Source organism: Ascaphus truei, chromosome 2, assembly GCF_040206685.1.
Source record: "Ascaphus truei isolate aAscTru1 chromosome 2, aAscTru1.hap1, whole genome shotgun sequence".
Classification (NCBI taxonomy): domain Eukaryota; kingdom Metazoa; phylum Chordata; class Amphibia; order Anura; family Ascaphidae; genus Ascaphus; species Ascaphus truei.
The window spans coordinates 104,860,734-104,880,174 of record NC_134484.1 but is presented as its reverse complement, the minus strand read 5'-3'; positions in this window follow the sequence as shown (position 1 = coordinate 104,880,174).

The following is a 19,441-nucleotide window of genomic DNA, read 5'->3' as shown; positions in this document are numbered from 1 at the left end:
GGCGCTGAGGGGACGACCTCAGCAAGGAGACCCCCCAAGGGATGTGGTGCTTAGATTCCACTGTTACCGCACCAAAGAAAAAACTTGCCGAATAGCAAGGGAACGGAAGGTAGTGGAGTTTGAGAAAATAAAATTCCAAGTGTATCAGGATCTGTCACCTGCCACACTAGCAAAAAGGAGAGCAATGACCCCAGTAACCAGAACGCTAAGAGATCAAGAGATTAGATATCGCTGGCTGTTCCCATGTGCCCTCATGGTCTTTAAAAACGGAGTGACACATATCCTCAAAAATATGGAAGACACTGAGGGATTCCTTAGGAGGGTCCTGGGATCAACTCAGAGCTCCCCTCGCCATGCGGCGGCTAAAGATGGCGCCCCCGCGCAGCCATGAGCTAACCCACGACGGATACACTGAGCCCTGCATGAATGACCCTCCACTAGCCACAACCGCCAGAATCTACGGTATGGTCCAACCCCAACACTGCCCCTCATGCCCTCGGGACCGTTTGGGACCCCTCCCGTAGCCCTCACCAGTCCCTAGAGAGGGGAATCAGCGCCCGACAAAGCAGCAGGTCCTACTCACACTTTTTGCCGGCAGCCATCTTCCCCTGCTTCTTCCCTTGCTCCTTCCCCGAGGCGCGCGGGAGCTTCACTGATCTTCGCGGGCTTGTCCAGTGACGTCATCACCCCGCACCGTCTTCCCGCGAGAGCTGGATACCGGGCGCCTGCGCAGTAGAGGGAGGATGCGGAGGCGCCTGCTGCCTTCTCCAAGATGGCCGCCGAGGAGTGCTGCCACGAACGGGACCTCCGGCGCCTGCGCAGAAGAGGGAGGAGGCGGGGGCGCTTACTGCCCCTACCAAGATGGCCGCCGAGGAGCGCTGCCACACGCGGGATCCCGGCGCCTGCGCAGAAGAGAGAGGAAGCGGAGGGGCTTGCTGCCCTCACCAAGATGGCGGCCGAGGAGCGCAGCCACACTGAATGAGGAGGCTGACGGGGACGCAGGCATAGAGGAGCTCTAGGCGCGCTGCAGAGAAGTGTGCATAGCAGCCTCCGCCTGTGCCTGTGCCCCAGAACTGTGGTCTTCCATATACACATACAGTATTCATATACACGCATATAAAACATTCAAACAATAAAAAGGATCTAAGGGAGGGAGGGAGGGGGGAGGGGGGGGAAGGAGGAGAGGGGGGGAGGAGGAGGGGGAGTGGGGGGGAGGAGGAGGGGGGAGGGGGAAAAGGAGGAGAGGGGGATGGGGGAGGAAGGAGGAGAGGGGATGCAGATGTACACACAATAAAAAGGATCTAAGGGAAAGGGGGGTGGGGGAGGAAGGAGGAGAGGGGGATGGAGGAGAAGAAGGGGGGTGGGAGAGAGGAAGAGAGAGAGATGGGAGGAAGAGGTGGAGTGAGGGGGGAGGGAGAAGAGGTGGAAGAAAGAGGAGGTGAGGGGAGGGAGGAGAAGAAGAAGGGGGGGAGGAAGAAGAGGGGCGATTGGTTGGGTAAACAAAAAACAAGCCAATCCCACCACAGGATTCATAATATAAGGTTTAAAAATAAAATAAAAATTTACTTAAGTCCCTCGACCACGGTCTAGAGAGACTAAAGCCTATCTCTCCCTATAAAGCGCTATCTGGGAAGCTAGACTCCTGACCTGAGATACCTTAGTGATGAGTACAGGAGCCGCTAAGATGCTGAACAACGTAGCCTCCGGAGGTATATAGATAGCGCAGGCATAAGTGGGCAGGGAGACAGGTTATTTCCGCTACGTCTGTGGCACATGCACAGAGGGATCTCTGCATAGGGCTACTAGAAGACATGCAACTCACAATCTAAGAGGGGATAGGCTCTTTGGAGGGTATAGTCAGACTGACGAGGATTAATCACTTGATATGTTAGGCTCGGATTCACGGAGGGCAGGGTACATCTGTTCATCAGTGTAGATATCCTCATACATGGTAGAGTTACCCAGAAGAAAAGGGCTGCTATGGACATGATCATCTCAGACTGGAGGTATATGAGTTAACATTCTCCAAGGAACTAAGTAGATGAGCTCCAAATTGGTAACGTGGTTCAGGGAGGGTGACAGAAGGTTAGACACAGGGCAAAGTTTTTCGTTATGTTTGGAGGTGTTTATTGATATGCAGTTTCTGTTCCAGTTTCCATCGTTGAAGAGTTTAACGGAGTTACATATAGTAGCTGATTATGAAAAACACGCCGGCGGGATCCCCCGTATTGGCGTGCATGCATTTCCACTTTCGATCCCTGAGAAAGAGGGATCGCACACAAGTCCCAGGGAGGTCGGGTCCCAGCAAGACGGAGAGATCCCTCTATAAGACTGGACCAGGAGACCAACCCCATGGGCGCAAGAGACACACTCGGGGGCTCCCGAGGTGGATTCTTGTTTTTTTATTATTTGATGTCTCTGCAATATTGTCGTTATATATGCATGTTATTTTTTGTTTCCTCCCTAATGTTCTTACCTGCATGTGGTCCCCCATCCCCCGCCTTCCCACCCTCCCTTCCCCCCCTCCCCCTCCCACCTCTCACCCTCCCACCTCTCCCTCCCTTCACCTCTCAGGGGAACATCGTCCACACCGTCAAAACACACAACAGATGGTACAGATGCGTCTCAGCACTACAGACCGGACATGCTCCAGGGATGGATTCTTGGGTGAGTCCAAAGATTTCACGAAGCTATCACACACACACTTTAATAAATGGCGTTGATACTTATTTCCCATAACGTACAGGGCTTTAACAACCCAACCAAACGGAAGTTGGCCTTTACAGACTATAAAAGGAAACATGCTGAAATCCTTTTTCTACAGGAGACACACTTTAGTAAATCAAGTGCCCCTAAATATCTTGACAAAGATTTCACCCAGGTTTTCACATCAGCAGCAGCAGTCAAAAAACGGGGGGTAGCTATACTATTCCGGAACAGCATTCCGTTCGAGGTGCAGTTAACTAAACGTGATACGGATGGTAGATACATCATTGTTGTAGGAACAATTAGGGGGCAGAGAATCACGTTGGCCTGCTTATACGCTCCCAGCGAGAAGAACACGATCTTTTTCGATAAGTTTTTCAGAACCCTGAACTCAGTAGCCCAAGGGAGCGTCGTACTCGCGGGTGACTTTAACATAGTCATGCAACCGCACATGGATAGGTCAGGGGTCGTAGGTCAGTACAACAAAGGAGCGGGTGTATCTTTGCGCCGGGGCCTCAAGACCAACCAATTGTCAGATATATGGAGGGAACTACATCCGGCGGACAGGGATTACACTTTCTTCTCTCACCCACACGGCTCGTACAGCAGAATTGATTACTTTTTTGTGTCCTGTCAACTGGTTCCTGAGGTTACCCGAGCAGGGATCCATGATATTTCATGGTCAGACCATGCACCAATAGAGCTAAGGTGCAATAATATCCGAACTGATAGACCTGGGACGAACTGGAAACTTAATGAATCAATCTTAAAAATACCGGAAATATGTGATATTATTGGCAACGAGATTGACCAATTCTTCAATATCAATACGGGCTCTGTTGACTCACAGCTTGTCCTATGGGAAGCCCATAAAGCAACGTTACGCGGCACGTTAATAAATATCACAGCCAGACGAAAGAGAGAAAGAGAGTCCAAAATTATCAATCTCCAAAACAAATTACAGACTTTCTCCTCTAACCATAAAAGGAATTTAGACCCCAAAACCTTACAAGAGGTAAAAGATGTCAAAATTGAACTTAACATGCTACTAGCTTCCAGAGCTGACAATTCACTGAGTTGGTCAAAGAGAAAATTTTACGAGAAAGCTAACAGGCCGGATACAATGCTGGCCCGCATGCTAAAGGACAGGCAAGCTAAGTATAACATCCAAGCTATACGCTTAAAATCTGGTATCCCCACGTCTAATCCTCAGAAAATTGTAAACGAATTCGGCTCCTTCTATGAAACACTGTATAACGGTGAAAAAGTGGCACATAACTCTACAACGAGCGGTGCCCTAAGAGATTTCTTAGCCAGCTCGGAACTAGGGAGATTGACGGACACTGATAGAGCAGTTCTGAATGCTGACTTCACTATGGAAGAACTATCTCAGGCCATTAAAGAACTGAAGCCATCAAAGGCCCCTGGGCCTGATGGATTCTCAGGGCTTTACTATAAGAAATTTATAAAGCTGCTCGCCCCAAGGTTGCTCCGCATGTTTAACGCTATTTTAGCGGGAGCCCCCATCCCCAAGGAGATGTTAAAGGCGTCAATATCACTAATTCATAAAACTGGGAAAGACCCGCTAGACTGCAAAAGTTACCGGCCTATATCATTAATTAACACTGATGTTAAATTATACGCTAAATTATTGGCCAATAGACTTAGTCTCATCCTACCCAGACTTATACACCCAGATCAAGTCGGATTTATCAAGGGCCGGCAAGCAGCGGATAATACACGACGATTTATTGATCTGTTGGATTTGGCAAATAGTAAGGCAACTCAAAGCATGTTGTTAAGTCTGGATGCAGAAAAAGCTTTCGATAGGATAGACTGGCCATATCTAAAAGAGACGCTTGCGACATTTGGCTTTGGAGATCGGGTGAGTGAGGCGATTCTATCGCTGTACTCTGGCCCCACCGCCAGGGTCATACACCAAGGCTACCCCTCTCTGCCATTCCAAATAAAGAGTGGCACAAGACAGGGCTGCCCATTATCCCCGCTTTTATTTGCCCTATGTATCGAACCACTGGCGGCACAAATCAGAGGAAACCCAGACATCTCAGGGTTAAACGCATACTCCCAGACCCATAAAGCGGCCCTGTATGCGGATGACATCCTCTTGATTATCACAAAACCCCTTACATCCCTACCAAACCTCTTCGACCTACTAGATCGATTTTCTAAGGTCTCCGGCTTCAAAATCAATCAATCCAAATCGGAAGCCCTCAACATCAACCTCCCTAGACACATGGAGAAATTACTAAAATTAAATTTCAAATTTAATTGGCAACAAAACCACATAAAATACCTGGGTGTCCACATCACCAAAACTGTAAAAGACGTGTACAATGCAAATTACCCCAACCTGATTCGGACCTTAAAATCTGATTTACGGAAGTGGACATCCAAAAGGATATCCTGGATTGGACGTATCCATAGTGTCAAAATGAATTTACTCCCCCGTTTATTATACCTCTTCCAAACTCTCCCAGTGCCACTCAGTTGGAGGGACTTGCACTCACTTCAATCTGAAATATCCAAATTCATCTGGGGAGGTAAAAAACCAAGAGTAAGTAAATTAAATATGAAAAGATCTGTGGCGGCGGGCGGCCTAGCTGTACCCTGCCTGGTATCATATTACAAGGCGGCACAATTAAGTCAGATTGTACAATGGCATTCTAACCCAAAGTTAAAGAGATGGGTGGAATTAGAAAATGCTGCATGTGCACCTCTGGAACTGAGCAGCTTAATTTGGTTACCTAAAACGGTGCGAAAATTTACCGCCATGCCGCTCTCCTCGATGACCAACTCAGTGTCAATTTGGGAGTCTACGAAATTTCGGTATTCCCTTACGACAAAACATTCTATGGCAACACCCATTTGGAATAACCCTGATTTCGCTCCAGGTCTATCAGTCAGTAATATCTCAATCTGGAGACAGAGGGGCTACAATCGGATTAGAGATCTGGAGGGTCACGACAGAAAAATCAAAACATTCGACCATATCAGGGAAGAAAAAGAGATCCCTCACTCAGAATTCTTTAGATACCTCCAGATCAGGGCATTTTATAACAAACTTGCCCCATACCCCCTATTAACATCTTTCGAAAAGCTCTGTCTGGCTGAGACCGACACGAAGGGACTTACATCTCAGCTATACGGAGAAGTGATCAGTTCTGGTGAACATGAGCAGCAGATACCCTCATTCCGTTCTCAATGGGAAACAGATCTGGGAGAAAACTTAGAAGATGAAGAATGGAGCGCCATATATATGGCCACAGCGAAGAGCTCCATATGCACCACGCTCAAGGAGAACGCATATAAAGTCCTAATGCGATGGTACCTCACCCCACTGAAATTATCAAGGTTTGTGCCGGGTTCCTCTCCCCTGTGCCCCCGCCAGTGCGGAGGAACAGCCGACCTGTTACATATGCTGTGGTCTTGTCCACGGATCTCTCCACTGTGGGAAGCGATTAGACATTGGATACAGAGACTGTTCGATCTCACCATTCCCCCTGACCCGTGGTTGTTCCTACTGAACAGGCCATTGACGGGCCTTTCCAAAACAAATAACAAACTAATTGCCCATTTCGCAATTGCAACGCGGTGCGAGATCGCAGCATTATGGAAACAATCTGATATTCCAACCATCCCAAAGATTCGGAATCGAATTTGGTTCATTTGCCAGATGGAAAAATTAACGAGTTTAGTTAACGATACTGGTGACAATTTTCTAAAAGTCTGGACGCCTTGGCTGGCACAGACAGATATCCCGGGGATTGAGAGGTCCTCAATATGGCTCTGATAACAGTAGGTGCGTTCTCCTTGGGAGGGGCTTACAGGAAGTATTCTATTCACCCAGGACCCCTTATAGCAACATTATAACATAAGTAATAAGAGAGACGACTCAGCTTGCAAACATCTGCGATGCTTAGCACGGAGCCACGTGCCGCACATACTACCAATGCACTCCCCCTACCTCACCCCCAACCTACCCCTCTCCCCTCCCCTCCCCATCCCGCCTCAATTTTTTTTCTTTTTTTTTTTCTGTGAGTATGTATTGTCTCCCCTTTTAAGTTGAGTTATATGTGTCTGTTTGTCCATTTAAGTAGAGTCGGCTTGGACTATATAGTCCACACCAAAGTACCCGGAAGACCGGGTCCCGAAGCACAGCAGGACCTCGTTGTTACTTATATAATTGTTAAAATATTGTTTGCATACAAGACAAAAGTATTCTGTAATGTATTTTATGCTGTCTTGATTCAATAAAATTTAAGTTATAAAAAAAAAAAAAAAAAGAATGGCCCCATCCTAATTCTCTTAAAGCCATTCAAAGGTTCCTTGGCTTCGCCAATTATTATCGTAAGTTTATTCGTAATTTTTCTGCCACAATAGCGCCAATTACTGCTCTAAACAAGAAAGGTGTAGACCCCACTTCTTGGCCCTCAGAAGCTTGTCAGGCCTTTGAATCTCTTATAAAGGCCTTTACTTCCGCTCCCATATTGCATCACCCTGATCCTACTCTCCCTTTCACACTAGAGGTTGATGCATCCGACATCGGAGCTGGAGCAGTGCTTTCACAAAGATGTTCCCCTCAGGATAGACTACATCCTTGCGGCTTCTTCTCCAAGAAATTCTCCCCCGCAGAACAAAACTACGATGTAGGTAACAGAGAACTTTTAGCTATTAAGCTCGCATTACAGGAATGGAGGTACCTTCTCGAGGGAACAGAACAACCAATCTTAATCCTAACCGACCACAAGAATTTATTGTATATTGAAGGCGCTCGCCGTCTCGGTTCACGCCAGGCCCGTTGGGCACTATTTTTCTCAAGGTTTAATTATGTGATTTCTTATATCCCTGTTACTGAGAACCTGAAGGCTGATGCCTTATCTCGACAATTTATCACGGAGGATAAATCCAAAGACATTCCAGAAAAAATTCTTCCATCAAAGTACATCATTTCAGCAAATTCGTTTGATATTCTGGACAAGATCCTAGAGGCTCAGACTCAAATTTCAGAGGGATTATTGGTCCCGAAGGTTGCCTTTATGCTGCATCAAAATTCCACCAGAAGATTCTCGAATGGGGTCATGCTTCCAGGTCAGTTGGTCACCCAGGGACAAAGAGGATTGCAGATCTACTTTGCAGCGGCCATTATTCGAACACATCATGGCGCCGAGTTTGAGCTCTCTGCTGTTCTCCACGCAACATGAACGCGGCCAATAGCCCCAGGCACCCGTGCTTATCTCGGATGTTTTGTTTGAATTTCATGGATTCTGTTTCTTCGTTTGCAAAAAAATGGATGAATTGTAATGTGTACAGTACAGTGCTACTGTGCTACTGTGTCACTTTCATGTTTTTAAAAGCCAGAACACTAAAATTCGTTTTTCTGCACTTGCCACGCTCGCATCTTAGTGCGGGAAGGCTGGAATTCATCCCGCGGTTTCAAATCGGGATTCCGATGAACATGACGCGTGAAGTGTTTGAATAACGGCAGCTGTATCAGTAATTAGACACACCTTCTGGTGGCCCAAAATGTTGGACGATATCAAAGAATTTGTCAGTTCCTGTTCAGTCTTTGCTCGAAACAAGTCCGTCCGTAATAAGCCACCTGGTCTGCTACGCCCACTGCCTATTCCGGGAACGTCCTTAGACACATATTTCAATGGACTTCATTGTAGAACTCCCAGTTTCTAACTGTATGAATATGATTCTGGTTATAGTGGATAGATTTTCCAAGCAAGTACACTTCCTATCTCTCAAAGGTCTTCCTAATTCTGCCACTCTAGCTAATGTCTACATCAAGGAGATTTTTCGTATACACAGAGTTCCTGTGTCTATAGTATCTGATCGTGGCCACCTCTCTAATTCTGTGATTCTTTTAGGGATAAGTGCCCCGAAATTATTTTTGTAAAGATATTTACTCTCTGGATCAATAGAGATTCCTAAATATTTATGTGGTTTCCTAGTTACCTTGAATGGGTATTTTACTTCCCCTTTCATATTGTTTTTACTTTCAGTTTTTGCTGCGTTCACCTTAAAACCCGAAAAATTTCCGAACTCTTCAAATACCTGACATATTCTTTCTATAACCTCTTCTGGATTTGACACAAATAACAATAAATCATCCACGAATAAGGCTATCTTACTGTAGTTTCCTTTTCTCCTATCTTGATCCCTTTAAACTCCATCATATTTCTTAAATATTCAGCAAACGGTTCAATCACAATATTAAAAAGCAGGGGGGATTAAGGGCAGTCCTGCCTTGTTCCTCTGGAAAGCCCTATCTCTTGTGATAGTAAGCCTGCATCCATTATCTGTTGGTACTCTTAATGCATTAACATGTAGCAGGCCTGTACTTCACAAAGGTGCTTCGGTACCACTGTTAACTGAAGCGATTGAAGGTACCCTCTGACGGGGATCGACACTCTTTGCGCATCCCGGGGAGGATCTGCTGGGCCTTGCTGCACCAGGCACTACTTTCCCTCAGCAGACCTCCATTCTCTCTCAGTGGAACTCAAGCTTGATCAAGCTCGAAGATATTCAGATTTGTGCAGCTCTAAGAAAGGGGCTGTTCTCCTCGGTGTCTATCCAGCTCTGCTCTCCTCTGTGTCTCAGCCTTCAGTTCCTGGTTCACTCCCATCTGAACTCATTGGTTGTAATGTCACGTGTCCCTATTTCAGACTATAACTCCCAGATGCCCCTGCTCCTGCTCTCAGTCATTGGCTTATTACCATCAGCCCACACCAGAGAGGAACACAGCTAAAGGGAATCATGCATACATAGCTGTATCCTATCAAGGGTTTTACATATATAAAAATATACATGTATATACACCGTATAATAAAATTCTGTGGTATTAACCCCCAACTATGTGTCCATACTTAATGTATTTAGGTTTTGGTTTATGGATGCAGAGGATGGGTCAGTAAAACTTCAGGCATCATGTATAGATCAATGTATTATCAGCAGAAAGAGAGATGTAATTAGTCTTTTTTTTTTTTTTTTTTTTTAACTTTGATTTTATTGGGTGCATTCAAACATACATGTTATCACTTCCCGTTAGCCTCAAAAATATCACCCATTTTTGATTTTTAACAATCGACCAAAAACTAGACGTACTAGACTCACAGGACAAACAAGGGGGTCTGGTTACGGGGTAGGCTAGGTAGGGGGGGGGGGTGGGAGGGGGAGGAGGGTGCGATAAAGGCTCTCTCAAAGAGGTGGCGAGAGATTTCGGGCTTCCAATCTCCCCGTTCTCCTGGTGATTGTGCTGCTCCTCTGGAGATCCACGGGCTTATATGTGTGGCCTCTCTGCCCAGCGCTCTGTGGATCTATGTGATTCTTCCCTGTTTCCTGCTATGGCCGTTGACTGGCGCTTTCACGCCCTCGTCCCCTGTTCTACTGTCTCTCTCTTGTCATGGATCCCTTTCGTTACCGGAGAACGCCTTTCTCAGCTATCATTGCAATATTGTGGCACTATCTATACCCGGGATGTCCATCTGTGCCAGCCAGGGCGACCAGACTTTTAGATAATTTTGGCCGGTGTCATTAACCAGACTTGTTAACTGTTCCATCCGGCAAACAAACCAAATTCTATTTCTAATCTTGGGGATGGTTGGGAGTATTGGTTGCTTCCATAATGCTGCAATCTCGCATCTGGTGGCTGTTGCCAAATGTGTAATTAGCTTATGCGAGGCGTTAGATAGTCCCTCGACCCGTCTGCCCAGTAGGAACAGCCATGGGTCCAGGGGGATCTCCACCTCCAGTAAACGTTGTAGCCAGTCTCTAATTTCTGCCCAAATCGGCGCCACCCTTGTGCAAGACCACAGCATATGGCATAGGTCCGCTCTGTCTCCGCACTGTTTGGGGCAGAGCGGAGAGTAGCCTTTGACAAATTTAGATAATTTAGTGGGAGTGTAGTACCACCGCATCAGGACTTTATAGGCGTTCTCCTTTAACGTGGTACAGATAGAGCTTTTGGCTGCTGCCTGCAGGATCCTATCCCAGTCCTCGTCTTCTAATGTCTCCCCTAGGTCCGTTTCCCACTGTCTCATGTAACTAAGTCTGGGTCGGTCATCCGGCTCCAGACAGACCACCTCCCGGTACATTCTAGAGGTTAGTCCCCTCGTGTCCGTGGCTCTTGCACAGAGCTGCTCAAAATTTGTTCTCCGTGGCCGAATTGGAGCTTCATTGTAGAAAGCTCTGATCTGGAGGTACCTGAATAATTCAGCATTAGGGATTGCTTTTTCTTCTTTTATGTGATCAAATGTCTTAATGTGTTGCCTACTCTCCAGATCTTTTAAACGGAGATACCCTGCTCGAATCCAGTTTGAGAAATTAGAGCTATCCAGTCCAGGAGCAAAATCTGGGTTCCCCCAAATCGGGGTCATCAGGGAATTCGGGGATGTAAGAAAGCATTTAAATTTGGTCGCCTCCCATGTTTTCAAGGAGCTGGCTACTGCCTGCAGAGGTGTACGTATGGCGGACCTATTCCTTTTGGCCAGCCAAATTAGACTGTGAATTTCGATTGGTGCGCAGCACGCCTTTTCAAGTTCCACCCACCTCCGGAGACTTGGGTCTAAATGCCATTGCACAATCTGGCTCAGCTGGGCTGCCTCGTGATAGGCGAACAAGCATGGCACCCCCAACCCTCCTCTCAAGGTCGGCCTCCTCAAGATTTCTTTTTTAATTCGTGGGCTTTTCTTATCCCAGATAAACTTTGTTATTAGGGACTGTAACGCAAGGATGTCGTCTTTGACTAGGGGGATCGGTAGGGCCTGGAAAAGGTACAGCACCCGTGGGAGGAGATTCATTTTTATGCTATGAATGCGACCTATCCACGAGATGCTATACTCCGCCCACCGCCCGAGATCCTCTCGCAAAGTCCGGAACAACCTGGGATAGTTTGCTTTATACAAAGCTTTGTACTCTTTAGTGATATATACCCCTAGATATTTAAGCATAGAGGGTTGCCATTTGAAGTTGAAATTTAGTCCAATTAATTTTTCCACCGGCTTTGATAGATTAATATTGAGGGCTTCAGATTTGGCCTGATTAATTTTGAACCCTGAGATTTGTTTGAAGGTCCCCAGAATTGAGAAGACATTGGGCAGGGAGGTAAGGGGATTTGATAATGTCAGGATCACATCATCCGCGTAGAGCGCCACTTTGTGTGATTGCTCCTTTACAGATATTCCCGTAATATCCGGGTTGTTTCTTATATGTGCCGCCAGGGGTTCTACGCACAAGGCGAACAGCAAGGGAGACAGCGGGCAGCCCTGACGCGTTCCGCTCTTTATTGGGAACTGCTCCGAGGGGAACCCCTGGTGCCGTACCCTTGCCGCTGGCCCCTCGTACAGTGCCATGATGGCCCCCAGGAGACGTCCTCCAAAGCCAAACGCCTCAAGCGCTCCTCTCAGATAGGGCCAATCAATCCTATCGAAGGCCTTTTCGGCATCCAGACTCAATACCATTGACGGGGTGTTTTGTTTTTGTGCCAGATCAATCAGGTCAATGATCCGCCTGGTATTGTCTGCCGCCTGCCTTCCTCCGATGAACCCCACCTGATCTGGATGAATCAACCTGGGAAGGACGATACCCACTCGATTGGCTAACAATTTGGAGAAAATTTTGAGATCTGTGTTTATCAACGAGATGGGCCGGTAGCTCTTACAGTCTGCCGGGTCCTTGCCAGGTTTATGGATCAGGGAGATGGACGCCTGAAGCATCTGCGCTGGGAACGAGGCCCCCTGCATGACCGAATTAAACATTCTTAATAGGTGTGGGGCTAGAGTTTTTAGGTATTTTTTATAGTACAGATTAGAGAAGCCATCAGGGCCGGGCGCCTTGGCCGGCTTAAGTGACTTTACAACTGTCGTCAACTCTTCTAAAGAGAAGTCCGTCTGTAACGCTTCCCTTTCCTCCCGGGTCAATGTTGGTAATTTTGCTTCCCTTAAAAAGTCCCTGAGATTGTCCCTCGTTTTTTGAATATGTATGACCTTCCCTCCATCGTAGAGCGCCTCGTAGTAGCGTTTAAATTCCGCCACGATCCGCTTAGGATTCGAGGTAAGGTCTCCCCCTTGTGTGCGGATGGCTTGTATGTGATAATTAGGAATTTTGTGACGGAGTCGATTAGCTAATAGGGTGTCCGGCTTGTTCGCCTTCTCAAAGTACCTGCGCTTAGACCAGCTCATTTCCTTTTCCGCCTGGGAGGTTAGTACGACATTCAACTGCTGTTTAGTGTCCGAAAGAGCTTTTAAGGAGCCCTCACTTTTAACTCTTTTGTGCTCCTCTGTTTGGACTGCCAGTTTCTCCTGTAAGAGTTTTATCTGGCTATCTTGCTCCTTCTTTCGTCTAGCTGCTAGATTCATGAGCGTTCCCCTAAGGGTGGCCTTATGGGCCTCCCATAGTGTGGTGTGTGAAGACACACTACCTAGATTGTCTGAAAAAAATTCCGCTATCCTCTCTCCAACTTCCTTTTGGGTATTTGGGATTTTCAGCAGTAGTTCGTTTAATCTCCAGTTTGCTCCTGGCCTGTCTAGTGAATTTAGTGTGCACCGCAGCTCGATGGGTGCGTGGTCTGACCACGAAATATCGTGTATACCCGAATGGGAGACCACTGGGACCAGTCTATTGGATACCAGGAAGTAGTCCAGCCGGCTGTAACGGTTATGGGGATGGGAAAAGAATGTATAATCTCTACTCTGTGGGTGTTGCTCCCGCCAGACATCCACCAATTGGCAGTCCCGTAGGCCCTGAGTGATTTGTTGGATGTCTGGCTTTGGTGGCAACCCCGACTCCGTGCACCGGTCCAGTTTGGGGTTTATCGTCCTGTTAAGGTCTCCCGCTACGATCAGCATTCCCTTGGCCTCTCTATGTAGTTTTCGGAAGAAAAGGGCGAAAAAGTCCTCAGATATCTCGCAAGGTGCGTATATGGATGCCAGTGTAAGAGGTTTCCCTTGGAGCGAACCCACTAAGATAAGATATCTACCTTCTCTATCAGCTACTTTTTTTTCCAATGTGAAGGCTATTCTGTTGTGAATCGCTATGGCCACCCCCCTCTTTTTTACCTGTGCGGATGCTAAGTGTACCGTTCGGAAGTTTTTGTCTATGAATTTTGGGTAGCTGTCTCTGGAGAAATGAGTCTCCTGGAGGAATAGAAAATCGGCCTTGTGTCTTTTATAATCTCTTAGGGCTAGTTTGCGCTTCGCTGGGCTATTCAGGCCTTTAACATTATGTGAAATGCACCTGACCTCAATACTCATAGTGTATTAAAATGAACCTGCTTCTCACGGAGTCCTGCTGAGCCATTCTGTTACCGCCAGGAAGTTGGGGATCTCGCCTTTGTCTTCTCACGCACTGCCGCCGCCTTTTGCTCTTGCACCTCCAGTGTGGTGGGGCGGGTAGGGGTAGGGTGATACGAGAGGGAAGGACACGAAGGGAGACAAAAAAGGAGAAACATGAATACATATAAACAAAAAACACTGTGTCATCAGCCCTAGGACACCCCAGTCCTATAGCCAAGTCCAATGCCCTTGGTCTGGGGGCTCTCACGGGTACTCCACTGCACCCCTTACCCCATATCCAAGGGATTTTGCCCGAGTTAGGGGGCCCCCCCCCTCCCCCGGCCCAGTCGAGACACATGCCGACCCCGAGGTAGTCCCCTCTGTACCCACCCCGTGTCTGCGCTCTGCTTTCCTCCTGCCTTAACAAAACACTCTGAAACCTCTAACTCAGATTTATGACTGCCTGACTCTCCGCCCCTCGTCTATTGCTTCGACGTCTCCTGCCACCTGCCCTTACTATTGATTACCGTCAGTGGGGGCTCCCAACCGCTGTGTGCTACCTGCTTCTCGCTACTTTCTACTCCTTGGGGGTCGTATCTTTTCTTTCTTCTACTATGTTCGTCCACTTTCTCTAGCTTTCTGTCAGTACTCCTTTTATAACCCAATCTCCTACCTACCTCCTCCATCCTCTGTACCTCTACCTGTCTTTTACCCTCTCACTTCTCTTACCCACTTATTTACTCCACATCTGTCTCCCCTCTATCCACTTACTTTATCCCTCTGTCACCTTCCATCCAATTTCCCCTCCTATCTTCCTCGCCTCTTCCCCTCTCCGCCACCTATCACCTTCCTCCGCTACTTCCCCCTACTTTCTAATACATCACTCTCCCTCCTGCTGTACCTAACTTGCTCCGGCCACCTGTCAGGAACTCGCACCACCCTCTTACGCTTATCCCTTTCTATGTCTTTGGCCCGTCTGGTGGTCACAGCCCCCGTAATCCCTTCTTGCCCCCATCGCTTCCTAGCTCTTTATCCGCGTTTTGGTCCTCCGCCGATGGCCCCTCGTGCCTGTGCCAAGAATTAATTAATTCCCCCCCCCCCCTTAACTAACTAACGCGGCCTGTCCTCGCAGCTGTCCGTCTCCCGGTGTATGTTCCGGAGTTGCAGCAGAGGACCTCCGGCCACCACCGGCGCTTTGTGGCGCCTAACGATGACGTATGCGCCTGGCTCTTCCGATCTTGCTGCCCCCTCCAAGATGGCGTCGACTGATGCGTCCCCGACTGCTGACGACTTCCGGATTCCTTCTTCCGGCGGCCGCCATTTTGAGCTGTGTTCTTCCACGATGAGGGAGCGCGCGCTCTCTTCCCGCCGTTGGGATGTTTCCGGCATCTGCGCCTCACGCTGGGCCGCTCCTCCCTGCCCGATTGCCGCCATCTTCCACGGACTGAAGGTAAGCCTTTGTCTCATCTTTTCTTTTACAGGGTTGCTTCAGGATTCCGAATCTTGCTAAGGGATTCACCACATTGTGACCGGGGATCTTTTTATGAACAATCCTGTGGTTTGTCATCGCCACGGTCTCCATCAACCGTCATTTATTTAGGGGGTATCTTGTGGCGGTTGGCAAGTGGCAATCAGAAATTTGAGCGTGCAGGCAATAAGTTCAAACTCGAACCGCGCACTAAACGGCGCAACAATTCCCTAGCGCAACCGTGCGCCGAAATGTGTCAGTAACACTGGCTTCTCAGCGCCTCTTCCCCTTAGCTTTGGGCGAGCCGTTTCCCCCGCTCCATTCTGGCTCGAGCTCCTCGGCTTCCTCCATGGCCTGCGCGGGTGCCTACCCTAGGCCCAGCTTATAGAGAAACTCGGGACCCTCCGTAGGCTCCTTCATCGTGATGGCCCTCCCGTTCTTAGCCACCATCAATCCGAACGGGAAGGTCCACCTATACCTCACATTGCGGTCTCGTAGGACTTTCGTTATAGGGAGCAAGTTGCGGCGTCTGAGCAGCGTCGCCGGGGAGAGATCCTGGAAGATGAGCATCTTGTTGCCCTCATACTCCACTGTCGGTAGCGGCCGTGTTTGCCGTAATATGGCCTCCTTAGTGGTAAAGAAGTGCAGCCTAATGATGATGTCGCGTGGCTGCTCATTTGGTACCGGTCTCGAGCGGAGGGCTCTGTGACAGCGATCCAGAGCCAGGGCTTCTTTACTGTAGTCAGGGAGAAGGGTCTCCAGCCATTTTGTTATGTAATCCATGCAGTCCCCTATCTCTTCCATGACCCCCCGAATGCGGAGGTTGTTCCGCCTGTCGCGGTTCTCTGCATCCTCCTGTCTCTCTCTCAGCTCGTCAATTTGTCTCTGCAAGTCCCCTGTTTTTTTATCAGTTTTTTTGACCACTTTAATTGTCTGATCCACTTTCTTTTCTAGATCATCTGTCCTTGAGCCTAATTTTACTACGTCTCTTTTCACCTCCTTGATCTCTGCCTGCAGGAGTGACTTCAGGTCGTTATAAAGTCTTTCAAAATCGCACCTCCTAACAGGCAGTAATCCCTGGTTCCCTCGGCTGTCTTCTTCTCCTTCTGCCTCGGTGTCCGTATCAGGGTTTGAGACCGGCGCCATTTCTTCCATACCCCCGCTCGAGCTAGCGCCTCCGAAGTAAGCCCTGACATCGGCTGATTTAGGCTTTTTAAGGGAGCCTGGCTTTTTCGGAGCCATCCTTGACTGATTGGGGGAGATGCCTTCGGGTTTGGGGACAATTTCGCCGGTTTTCGGGTGTTTTTATTGTGTAATTCTATGAGCGCGGCACGGAGCTAGTATCTTAAGCAACCTTCCCCGTGTCCATCGCGCATGCGCCTCCGTAATTAGTCTTTTAAGTAATAACAAGAATTTAACTTAGTGGAATATGTTCATTGTGCTATTAATGCAAGTAATCTGCTTTTTGGCCTCTGTCATTTTCACTGTCCTTTTTGTCACTATGACCTTTGACACCTTTTGTGTCTTCCAGTGTGTTTGTCCCTGCTGTCACCGAGTCCCCCCTTTACATCTCCTGTGGCCTCCAGGTTGGGAGACACTGTTTAATATATGTTCTCCTCATTGTTGTGTTTTATGGAAATTAAAGAAAAGACTGAGAGATTTTAAAAGGCTCAACTGCGGATAGATAATCTGATATGAGAGGCTAGCTACATTAGATTTATTTACTCCTGAAATTAGGCATCTAAGAGGTGATATGATAACTATATACAAATATATTCGGAGACAACACAAGGAGCTATCAAAAGAACTAATCATTCCAAGGGCAGTACAAATGACACATGGTCATCCCTTAAGGTTGGAGGAAATGGATTTCACAAGCCACAAAGGAAAGGGTTATTTACAGTAAGGGCAGTCAAAATGTGGAGTTCATTACCCATGGAGACTATGATGGCAGATACAATAGATATCGTCAAAAAAAGATTGGACATCTTTTAGAAAGGAAAGGTATACAAGGATATACCAGATAAGTAAACATGCGAAGGCTGTTGATCCAGGGAGTAATCTGATTGCCAATATTTGGCGTTAGGAAAGAATATTTTTTTCGCCCTTGTGAGATATCATTAGATGATATTCCACTGGGGTTTTTTGTTTGCCTTCCTCTGGATCAATATACTGTAAATACAAATATAGGATAAAGTAGGATAAATATAGGATAGATCTGTTGTCTAAATTTAGCATAGGTTGAACTTGATGAACGTACGTCTTTTTTCAGCTTCATCTACTATGTAACTATATAACTATGTAACTATGTAAGTATATAACTGTGCCCAATAATCAAATTCATTAACATTCTCATTTGGTCCATTAGACATATTACAACCTTAATAGAACAAGGTAAGAATCAAAAATCCAGCCGCTCTATAATACAAAAAATAGGCACTCACCAGCAAAAAGGGGTTAAAAAGGTATACTTTAATGAACTACATAAAAACAAAAAAACAGACAGTACTAACTACTCTCCCACATGTTTCACGCCTACTGTGGCTCATTCTTATGGAGCGGCTGGATTTTTGATTCTTACCTTGTTCTATTGCTGTGTATGAGAATCTGCTTCACCACCGGATGCCTGGAGGAGACGCTTTTGGCAGCGTCAGGGCAGCTGCAGCAAGAAAGGATGACCAAGGCGGCGTATCATCGTGAGTAAAGGGTACTCCACGCCGGGCATAGCCAGGGTAAGGGGGATGATAGTGACAGCACCTCACAATTGGTTGTCCCCCCCTATGTCCCCTCCTTGTCACCATTATCTGAACACAGAAAACTGCAGCCCCTTAATCCTTTATTTTCCGGTGTGAACTCCTATTATTACTTTACCACTGCCTAAAGGCTTTATTTCCAACTTCCTGGAGCTTTGACACGGTTTTTTCTTTGTATATTACAACCTTAGACAAAACTACACTTCTCCAGCAGCTACTCTGCTAGACCTACAACAAAATATATTTTGTGTACACGCTGGGGTATATTGACCCACCCAAAAATATGTCAAGTGGGAAATCAGAAAATAAAAAAAATGATGGAACTGGTAAGCTTTCAGAAAGACATCTATTAGTGTTATGTTAAACAAGTTTACAGAACTGTCCAATTAAAAGTTGAATGCATCAGAATCCCCAATTACTATTCTACACACAAACATCTTTTCGTTATCCCTTTTTTGAATTGATTGTGTATATCAAACAGTGAAGATATAAATAATATATGCCTGCATGCATAATACTCTCCCATTAAAAGGGAATGCAATTAACCTATGATTTTATTATTAATTGAATTAAAATAGCCCTGTAAACGTATCTCAGATTTAAATTGGTTTCTTCAAGGATTTATTTCTGAGATGTGAAGCAGACTATTTTCAAAGTAACCAGTCAACACAAAGCAAGTTAAATCTATGATTTTATTTGTGGGGAATATTTTCCTATTTTTCCTATGAGGATGAAACATTCTTAAGAGCCCAATAATAAACTCGCTTACAATAAAGGATTTCTTTGCCAATTTTATAAAATGCTGTTTGCTTACCTTCTATAAAGCTTTTTCTTTCTGTGTCTGACATAGGAACATTCTACAATATATTGAAGTATACATAAAAAAAGGTTATTATTGGAAGATGACTTTTCATTTATTCATAAAAGCCCATCAAAGTACTGTATTCCACACAAAATAAAAATACTAAAAACTCTAACATTAGTGGGCAATTCGTAATTACAAAATACATCTTTTATTTATTTAAAAAAAAAAAAATTCATTGAACTTAGGGACCGTTTAAACATGGACTTTGGACTATCAAACATAGAAAGTATAGTAAGGACAAAACATTCAATAGCAACATAATACAGGATTGCTAGGCTCCAGCTGCTAAAATGTTTTGGGAGTGAACATGAAAATGAGTATACAGGATCACTTTTTAGTTTCAAACCAGACA